This window comes from Labeo rohita, unplaced genomic scaffold (genome assembly GCF_022985175.1).
Source record: "Labeo rohita strain BAU-BD-2019 unplaced genomic scaffold, IGBB_LRoh.1.0 scaffold_868, whole genome shotgun sequence".
Classification (NCBI taxonomy): domain Eukaryota; kingdom Metazoa; phylum Chordata; class Actinopteri; order Cypriniformes; family Cyprinidae; genus Labeo; species Labeo rohita.
Genome location: NW_026129819.1, coordinates 15,213 through 21,780, shown reverse-complemented (window position 1 = coordinate 21,780; position 6,568 = coordinate 15,213). Strand labels below are relative to the sequence as shown.

The 6,568-nt window shown below is 35.9% G+C and overlaps 1 long non-coding RNA gene across 1 annotated transcript; it reads left to right on the top strand.

The window, feature by feature from the left end:
- The first annotated feature begins 1,999 nt into the window (after positions 1 to 1,999).
- On the top strand, positions 2,000 to 5,195 carry LOC127162241 (uncharacterized). Its single transcript, XR_007827288.1, has 5 exons — positions 2,000 to 2,261; positions 3,075 to 3,145; positions 3,871 to 3,935; positions 4,653 to 4,751; positions 5,003 to 5,195. It is a non-coding gene; the product is annotated as an uncharacterized LOC127162241 (long non-coding RNA).
- The last annotated feature ends 1,373 nt before the right edge of the window (positions 5,196 to 6,568 follow it).

Here is a 6,568-nt window from a genome sequence, read left to right as displayed (position 1 = left end):
AATTTAATGGCTTATCACTTTTGACCAACAGGTGGTGCTGTTTTCAAATTGATGTGACGTGTTCTGTGTGAAATGACAATGACACACACAAAGTTTGCCGTCATTATGTCAAAGCTTTGCAGAGATACAGCCTCAGATGTAGTTTGGCATCTTTCCAGCAAATTTGTTGATGCGCTAAACGAAAACGGTTTCGTATATCGACACGAAATTCATAACTTTTTGCCAGCATAGTCTGAAGATGATCTGAGTCAAATTTGGTGAAGATCGGACTAACAGTCTGGGAGGAGTTCGAAAAAGTAGGTTTTGTACATTAATCAAAATGGCGGACAGGAAGTTTGGCCAATTTCGGCATAATGGGTATCAATGTTCTCGACTTGACCCAAGGAATCTATTGGCATCAGTTTCATTCTAATAGGCTAATGTAAACAGAAGTTATTAGCATTTTTGTAAATTTCATTATTAATGTTTAGTGAATGGCGTATTACTTCTGACCCATAGGTGGCACTGTTACCAAATTGATGTGGCTTGGTCAGAGTGTGGTGACAATAGCACATATAAAATTTGGTGTCAATATGTCAAAGCTTTGCAGAGATACAGACTCGGATGCAATTTGGCATCTTTCCAGTAAATTCGTTGATGCGCTAAACGAAAACGGTTTCGTGTATCGACACAAAATCCATAACTTTTTGTCAGCATGGTCTGAAGATGATCTGAGTCAAATTTGGTGAAAATTGGACTAACGGTCTAGGAGGAGTTCGAAAAAGTAGGTTTTCAACATGAATCAAAATGGCAGACAGGAAGTTCAGCCAAAATTGGCAAAATTGGTATCGGTGTTCTCAGCATGACCGAAGGAATCTATCAAAATCAGTTTCATTTCAATAGGCTAATGTACGCAAAAGTTATTAGCATTTTTTGAAATTTCGTTATAACTTTTGACCACAAGGTGGCGCTGGCCCCAAAATTTTTATGTACATTCAGGGCATGGTGCCGAACATTTTTGTAATTAATGTCGAAACGATACGCTAATCCGTTCTCAAGATACAACATTTTAAAGCTAAATTCAAAATGGCCGACACCCAAAATGGCTGACATGGGAAAATTGGATATGGTTCGACTCGGTATGACACACCGAATCTAAAGAGACCAGTTTTGTGATTTTTGGACAAATCATTCAGACGTTATAAAGAAAAATAGACATTTTTCGTATCTCCTGACCACTAGGGGCACTGCACCGAAACACTGCAGGTAGGCTCAGGTCATGCTTGTTATAACACACACCAGGTTTGGTGTCAATATGACAAACTATTACGGAGATATAGCCTCACATTGATTTTTGCTAGCTTTTCGTAGAATTCTTTCGCGTGTTATTCGTGAACGGCTGGACGAATCGACTTGAATTCCATAACTTTTTGCCAGCGTGGTCTGAAGATGGTCTGTATCAATTTTTGTGACAATCGGTGCAACGGCCTAGACGAGTTCGAAAAGAGTTTCCAAACTTGAGTTAGAAAAAGTGCGGCGGAAAGAGGAAGAAGAAGAAGGTGGCAAAATTAGCTATATAGACCAAAACCACTGTAAACATATTTTTTTTCTGTGAACATGGGGAGTCTATGGGATTGACTCCCTTTTGCAGCCAGTCTCTAGCGGCCGGTCGATGAACTCCAGTTTTAGTCACTTCCATGTTGGCTTCAAGAGGGAGACCGGGAGGTTGCCTCTTCATTTTAAAAAAAAAAAAAAAAAAAAAAAAAAAATTAAAAAAGCGGGAAAATCAAACTAAGAAACTGAAACGGATGGGGGATGGTAATCGTCAAGCAGGAGGCGATGGGAGGGATTTACATTTTGAAGCCCCTGATAGGTTTTATTGTGGCCAATGAAATCATTGTGTGGGTTGGTCCATGGAGATACAGCAATCACAGACTGCCGTTTTCCCTTTTAAAATTAGCATAGGGCAGTGCATAAAATCACACAAAGTACTGCTCACTGCAGAACCAAATGGCTTCCAGCTCCCCCTCTCTGGATGTCCAGCTCCACCTCTGTGTGAACTAATGGGTGGAGTTATGTTTAGGATAGGGTAAGGGGTAGAGTTAGGGTGTGGTTAGGTTTCTATCTCCACCCATTACATTCAGCGAGGGGGAGCTAGAGCTCCAGCTCCTCCCATTTGACTCTGCAGCGAGCGCCCTCTCCCTTCTAGCCCAAAAACCTTGAATTTGGATACATGTCATTTTTTGACAAAAGAACTTGTGAGATGTGTGATATTCCATCACGTAAGCAAAGTGAACAGCATTTACAATGTGTTTGTTTCATTTTTTTGACATGTTTCTATGCGTAGCCTGTTTGTAGCCAAGATTTAGCTCGTAGTCAGACCAGCTATTTGTAGCTCACTCATAGTCAAAACTGATTGATTGTAGTTTTTGGTCAGGCAGCGCATGAGATGTTGATACACCATCATGTTTGCAGTGTCAATAATATCTACTAAGATATAAGTGTCATTTCATGACATGGTATATATGTAGCCAAGATTTAGCTCTGAGCTGGATGGGCTACGTACAGTCTGCTTTTAGCCCAACCGGCGAAATCAAGGCAATGGTCTAATTTTAATGGCTTGGCTATAACCCAATATCAGACCAGCAATGAGCATGGCCAAAATAGTCTTAAAACTGTTTACATGTCATTTTTCCCCACGCAGCTTATTATTAAATGCAAGTAAACTTTTGAAACATTTAAATTAGCATTATTTTACATTTTATTTCATTATTTTATAGCATTATTACATATAGCATTATTAATTATGCCAAAATAATGCTAATTTAAATGTTTCAAAAGTTTAATTGCATTCAATAATATGCTGTTATGCATCCCACAAGCTGTTAAATGTAACATTCATACACATTATACAATATAATTTGACTGTATTTCCATTTATAAATAAATATGCAATTACAATTCCGAACCGCTAGATGGCAATTGTAGCCTTACTGAGACAGGACTACTGGCAACACAAGACTTGAAAGTTAGTAGAGATCACTGTTGCAAGATCCCGCGATAATTCCGCCTATTGAATTTTGTTTTTACACAAGAGAACATTAAGTTTACCTGTGGGAAAGCAACGGGAAACAACAAACGATAAAGGACATTCCTGCTTGGTCTTGTAAGTGTATGTGTTCATTGTTTATATATATTATTTGTTATCATGTGTAGGAATCGTGACATTTCAGTGAAGGGAGCAGATTGTAGATGATAGTGATTCCTATGGACTAACATTAGGCCCCACAGTACAGCATTCATGTGATCAGAGGATTAATTGCACAATTTAATGGATAACAGAGTGAAAGTTTATCATTTGTATGTGTTTACAAACTCACGTGATTTTAAAACAGCGCAAGAAGAGGCGAAAGAGCAAACAACAGAACAAACTGCTTTGAAAAAGATTAATCTATATTAATTTATACAGTGAACACACATTCAGAAGAATTGGACAAACTGAGGAGTTTCTTTGTTATTGTACAAGTACAATAAGATTTAGTTTGAAACTTACAAATTGACACTAAAGCTCAAAAATACAAATTATTTTAAATTGCAATATAAAATGTTCAATTATAAAAAGTTTGCAGCAGTATTAAAATAGTGCAAATAGCTCAGATGTGCAATGCAGCATTAAAACCTAACCGGTACAATCAGAAAACATAATGTAATTAAAACAAGGGATGAATTTATTATTTCATGTACATTTGAGGTTAATGTGTGTACTGGGCTACATTTTAGTTACAGCAGCATCACTGTGTTGTTATGAAATTAGTTGTGCCAGACAATTTTGGACACTTTTACACTGATGCATATAATACTATCTGCCTGACATTGGCATGTGTTATTCAGGTGTCAAAGTTGTGCAGAACTGAAGGAAGAAACCTCAAAGACAGTGCCAAAAGGATGCTGGAAAGGTAAAGTCTTCAAAATGTGCCACATTCAAACATTGTGGTGTCAGTACTTATAGTGCCCCTATTATGCCATTTTAAAGGTTGCTAATATTGTTTTAATAGACTCCCAAAACAGTTTTACAAGTATGCAAGGTGTGTGCAGGGTTGTTACACAACATAACATACACAACTACGTATTTTGAACAATCCTAGAAAATACAATCTTTGTAGATTCATCATCTTTTGGAAGTGAATATAAAACAATTTTACTCACAGCGTAGGATACAGCGTCTTCTGTATAATGTACGTGTATGTGATGTAAACCACATGGAAATTTCACTGTTTGTGGGCGGACAAGTTGTTCTCAATGTAGAACGTGGGCGGACATTATGCGAATGTGTTACTTTGTGACATATGACCGTAACAGAAAAAGATTTGAATTCCTGATGACTCGTTCAGGCAAATGTTTATTTTCTTTTTTTTTTTTTTTTTTTTTTTTTATATAGACAATAACTTTATTTATCGTGCACTCTCGGCTTCACAACTTTGCAGATAGTTTATGTTCACATACAGCTACATGACACACTGCATGAAAGGTCATATTTGAAAAAGCATAATAGAGGCACTTTAATAAGTTACAGCACAAATCAAAAATGTAAAAAATAATTCCTTTACTAGTCATTTTAAAATGTCAAACTTTGTCTGCAATTGTTAACCACATCAATCTGTATTATATTTTAGGGTTTAAAAAATTCCCTCATGTCCAAATTCAACATTAAGGAGGTGGTCCACTGCAGAAGGAGTCATTTGAAAAGACTGCACTGTTCTCAGTCATTAGTGGTGTGTATATACAACACAACATTTACCAGAGAGCTTCTCTCTTTTTTTTTTTTTTTTTTACACACTAAATGGTGATGCACAATATATACATTGTTTTTGTGTTTGGTGTGCATCCAAGTAAAAGAGAATGACTCTCTGTCACAATTAGTGAAATTAAAGTAACAAAAAAAAAAAAAAAAAAAAAAAAAAAAGTGTCAAAAAAGCTTCTTATGCTATTTTTTTTTTTTTTTTTTTTTTCTCTTATTTGGCAGATGCAGTGATGACCAACTTCCCGGTAGCAACAAAGAGTTGTATTTGAGGAATGCAGTTGGGAAGCATTTTATACAACAAGAACAACAACAAAAAAGTATATTTCCTTTGAGTTCACTGTTGGTTGTTTTATTTGTTAAAATAAGTTAAATTATTATTATTTTGTTTTTGTTTTTAATTGTCATTTATCCACAATGTTTTAATGTTAAGTGTGATAACAAGCTCTTGATTTGTATTATTTATTTCTTTTAAATATCATAAGGTATTTAAAATATATTTTTTTTTTCATTTTTATTTTTTTTATTATCTTAAGTTGTTAAATTCCATATTTTTATCATAATATTTATATTTGTTAAAGGGGTCATCAGATGCCCATTTTCCACAAGTTGATATGATTCTTTAGGGTCTTAATAAAAAGTCTCTAATATACTTTGATTAAAAATTCTCAGTGGTTTTGTAAAACAACACCCTTTTTACCTTGTCAAAATGAGCTCAGCAAAAATCATCTCATTCTAAGAGGTTGTTCCTTTAAATGCAAATGAGCTCTGCTCACCCCGCCCCTCTCTTCTCTCTGTGCAATGAGGTTCTTGTTTACATTAGCCGCATTTAGCTGCGTTTAGCTGCTAAACTTCCTAACTACCACGTTATAAGGAAAGGCGATCGCAAAGATTCATAAAAAACGCTTATACTCAACTTCTGCTGTAAGTGAAGCTGGATCATGAATGATTCGCGTGAACATAGACGGATACATGTAGATCGGGTGGTGCATTCCCTTCACAAACAAACGTAATCTACTGCATCTTCAGCGGCTCAGATGTCGGGAGTAAATGACGACCACTATGTTCATTATTACATCCAGCAACACAACACCTCAATCACTCAATCGGAGATATTCTTGTCTAACTTACATCCCTGCTCTGGCATCAAAACATGGAAAGTTACTGGACTGTGGGTCTAACTAAGACACTCATGTCAATCAACTATCGTGGGAGCGGCCTCTGCGGGTGTGACGCCACAACGACAGGCATCTGAGAACGGCTCGATTTGAAAAAGGGGATATTATTTTTACAGATTAATTAAAAACCGCTGCATGTATTTTTATAATTATAGGGTAGATTTGTGCATACACTGACAACACACATTAATGTTCAAACAACATGAAAAAGTGAACTTAGCATCTGATCACCCCTTTAAGTGTAATATAAGTTACATTAAGTGTAATGTATTTATAATATTTTATTTTGTCATTAATTCTTTTGCATTTTTATAATTTTGTATCGTCTGAAGTTGTTAATGTTATTTTTCTTAATAAAAGCTGTATATGTAGTTTGTTTGGATGGATGGCCATTTTGTTGTGTTTTAGATGTATATATGTAGATGTTCATTAGCTGTCTATTTGATGACTAGTCTATTATTGGGTTATAGTTAGACATGTATTAAATTTTCACTGACAGCCCAAATTTTGCCTTGTTTTAGCCTAGACGTCAGGGCTATGTTTGAACGGATAATAGACGTCTTTTAAACACAAAATTGCTTGCTGGGAAGCGCAAGAGATCCAGGAAGGAGAG